The sequence below is a fragment of the Falco cherrug genome, chromosome 3, assembly GCF_023634085.1.
Source record: "Falco cherrug isolate bFalChe1 chromosome 3, bFalChe1.pri, whole genome shotgun sequence".
NCBI lineage: Eukaryota > Metazoa > Chordata > Aves > Falconiformes > Falconidae > Falco > Falco cherrug.
In genome coordinates, this window is record NC_073699.1 from 51507717 (window position 1) to 51511865 (window position 4149).

Below are 4149 nucleotides of genomic sequence, written 5' to 3' on the forward strand. Positions count from 1 at the left end.
TATTTCCAAAATCCATCACTTATTTTTCTCTATAATTTGTTCATCTCATTTATTATTGTATTAAAATGCTAGTAAGTTTTGTTACGTCATGCAAAGATGGTATTTTTTTCTCCCTGTATGCAAAAGATCAAACATGATTTGGAAAAAAAAATTAAATATTTAATACCTTAACATTTTTAGAATACAATTATTTAAGGTTTCTTTACCCCATCATACAAGAAAAATCAAGAGTAAATATTTTTAAAAGCTGCGGGTTATTTTATAAATAGTTAAATGTTCAAAACATACACTGGAGAATGCGGGCATCGATCCCGCTACCTCTCGCATGCTAAGCGAGCGCTCTACCATTTGAGCTAATTCCCCACCTGAAAAAAAATGCTTTGAAACTTTTAGTTATACATGCTACACTTATCGAGCATTATAACGCAATTATGTGTGTTGATATTGTCTCTTGCTGAGTCATTCTTGCTACTTGCCAACAACTGACTGCAACTCACAGCTGGAATCATGCGATACATCTTTTATCACATACACTACCAGAATAATCTTATTCGTCTCTTTTATAACACAAGTCTTTGTTGTTTAGCTGTTTTCATACAAGAGGCTCTCCAAAAGACCGAGTTATTTACATGAAACTGGATTTGTTATTGAAAAAAGCCCCAACTTTTATGGAACAACTGTTCCAAACTCAAGAAGGAAACCCATGTTCTTTCTGATTTTCAAGGCATACACACAAAAAAACTGCTTTGGGAAATGTTTAATGAGAGGAAAATACTATGTTCTTCATTGAAACAGTTTTCCAATCAAATCTTATATATATATATATGCGTGTGTATATAGATATACACACACACATCCTTTTGGAAGGTATCTGGGGTGACAGTCAAGTGAAATTAAAACATATCTGTAGTTTCCTTATTTAGTACCTTATTTTTCTGATTTATTACCTCACCAAATGCACTTCCCAGTAATTAATAATTACTTTTAACAGCCTTAAAATACTGACTTTCTGAAAAATGAACACATCCAGGCATGACAAATGCTTGCATGACTTGACACAGAGCATAAAGCCTATATCGTAGACAGGGAACATAATGATGCATGGTAACAGACCTTTCACATTTTAATTTTCATCTTTACTTGCCGACGGCAAGTAATTAACTCAAAACGTAGATCTAGAGAGAGAGTTATCTATTACTACTGCTAGCTCAATTGATACACTTGGTAAAAGCTTTCGATTGCACAAGTCCTCCTTCCCACCCACCCTAACCACTAGCCCCACCGGCGCCCCGGCCCGCCCCGGCCCGCCACACCGGGTACGCACCGCTACGGGAGCAGCGCTGGCACAAGCGCTCGCCCCGGCAAGCGGCGCTGACCCCGCGGCAGCAGAGCCCCCGCCGCGCCGCCAGGGGGCAGCCAGGGGAGGCCGGCCAGCTCCGCTCCCCGCCGGTCCGGGCGGGCCCCCGCCCCGCTACGGCACCTCGCCCGCCACCGGGCCTCGGGCATCCCTCCTGCGGCTGTGCCCCCTCACGGACCTGCCCCACGGCCTCGTCGTCTGCCGCTCTACGCCTGCATTTGCTTCTCCGGTCCCTCAGAACGACCCTCCCGTTCCACATACTCTCGCCCTCGGTATTCCCGACTCCCCCTGCCACCCGCCCCCCACCCTCTTCCATCCCTTCCCCCCCCCAGCTCCGGCTGCTGCTCCCTTCCCCGAACCCAGCACACAACCCGAAGCACAGGTGAAAGGGGGGGGTGACCAAGGAGTCCGGAGAGGGGCCGGAGAGCTCTCAGCACAGCCTCAAACTGGAGCTGCTGGAGTTTGCACGTGCATGCAGTTCATCAACCCAGGTTTTTCAAGCTCAACCAAACCCAGGCTGAGTTCCAGTTTACATCTTCCCCCTACTTACTACTATAACAACAGAAGTCTCTCCAGCATCTCCTGGAAACATAAGCTTGCTACCGTGTATAGTGATGCAGCCAGCAAGAGGAGCAGGGACTATGCTTCTCTAAACTCCTCCGACCCCTACAAACTCTGCCTGATCAGACCCAGCAGCACGCACTTACCCTTCTCCGTAAGCTCCATGTACTCTTGCACATACAACCAAATTACATAGCTCATAGTCTACCACATGGTGACATTCTGACTGCTGCTTAAACATCTTCATTTACAGGTTAGATTGCTCTTGTGGTGTGCCAGCACTACAGTGGACAACGACTCTGCTAGAAGTTAGGCCCCATTCCTCACTCCACAGCAGAACAGGAGGTGTTACTCACCCATCGAGTCTAAGTCAGGCTAAGAGGAAATACTCAAACCAGAGTGTGAGTGGAGGCATTGCCACCTGAACCGGTTTCTAACTGGCCTGGCATGTTTTCACATCATCTTACTGGCTTCTGGTGACGCTCAGTCTGCTGGTTGATGCACATTAGCCCTAACACGTGACGGATGGCTTGGAGCTACTCTGCATGCACATTTGTTTGTTCCTGGAGCTGGATTCTTTGGCAGGTGACAACACATAGCAGGAATAACTGCAAGTAACCCACTGTGTTTCCTCTGTGTGGCCGTATTCACTCAGTGCTTGACAAGCTTCAGCACTGATGCGCTACAGGTTTCTTGATGGTGCCAGCCACAAGAAAAATAGGAAGGAGAAGAAAGAAAAATGGTGCGCATAAGAAAAACATAGTTGTCAGCTCTAAGAGCATGAATGGTAGAAGTGAGAGTAGTAATTTGAAATAAAGCTGCTGTGGATTTATGGCCATCTGTAAGTTTAAGCTACGTTAGATGCTTCTTTTTTTTTTTATTAAAGCTAGTCCTGCCAGAGTTCAAACCAAGACTTTTTTGACAAGAAATGAACAACTGTGTATAGGGGTTTTTATGTCTGTAGAATGTTTTAAAGGTTAAAACCAGCATGAAATTGATGTCTTTGTATCACCTGAGATGTAAGGTGGTATCTTTGACATATAAATAATTAAATTTTCTATGGCAGCTGCTAGAACATGCACAGACACTTCAGCAGGTTTTCTGTGTTGAAAACGGCAGGTGGAAAACATTACAGTTTTCTGTGTCTCAAAACCTCCTTGTCCTTTCTGAAAGTTTTGATCTAAAACAATTGATCAACTACTGGTAATAAAACTTAAGGAGACCCTTGGAAGGCATCATCAACTGCACATAACCATCAAATCAGACTTGCATGAAAAAATTCAACCCAGAAGTGAAGTCTTTGGGTGGTTATGAGGAAAGATACAAAAGCCACAACCCTATTTCTCACTTGGGGAAGCCTTCTTATCACAAGCATTTCATTTGTAATAGATACTGTTGATACAAAATCCATCTGAAGTAACTTTTTTTCCATGTGATCTCATTTATGCAGAATCAACCACCTTTGGACTCTGATCTGGGCCTGATAGCACCTGCTTACTTGATCATCTATAGGAATTTAAGAGTGAGGTAGCTAGCCAACTAACTATTCCATAGCAAAGGACAATTATTTTTAGCAGTGATAACAAAGAGCGTATTTAGACCAGGCATTCCTGAATAACTTCATGGTTGGGTATTGTTATTCTAAAATAAAAGGGATTTAAAAAAAACCCTACACTTTTAGTTTTTATCTTCAGAAAAGATAAAGCTTTCCTCACAGAAAGGTGTTTAGAGATAGCTACTATCAATTCAAGTGCTGCTATAATCTAAAAACGACTGGTAAACAATTCAAAGTCTTAACTGATTTTATTTCAGGTTGTCTATTGCATTAGTATTTTTTTCATAACCTTTTATTGATTTGAGAAGTGTTGAAGTAGCTTTAATTTTACTAAAGACATTTAGCAAAGGGAGCACTCATGAGCTACAGAAATGCTTTTACCATCAGAAAAGTATCTCAGCTCTTGCTGAAAGAAATTCTTGAATGCCCATTTTTCCTTAAGTTGTGGTTTGGTTTTTTTTTTTAGGAAAAAGATCTAGCAATATGCAAAGGTTATAAATGTACAGTAGATGTGTTATTGTCAAGACTTCACAGACCCTAAGGAGCTGAGGAATAAAGGCGCATGCTGGAGCGGCTTAGCTTACACGATTTCACCAAGCCTGCTAGCAGGAAAAATCAAAGGTGGTTTTCCCATCTTGTAATAAAACCTGCCAGCAGTTAACCTGATGTTTTGTGT

General features: G+C 42.6%; 1 non-coding gene across 1 annotated transcript; it reads right to left on the reverse strand.

Annotated features, from left to right (window-relative positions):
- Positions 1 to 290: 290 nt before the first annotated feature.
- On the reverse strand, positions 291 to 363 carry TRNAA-AGC (transfer RNA alanine (anticodon AGC)). Its single transcript has one exon. It is a non-coding gene; the product is annotated as a tRNA-Ala (tRNA).
- Positions 364 to 4149: the final 3786 nt, after the last annotated feature.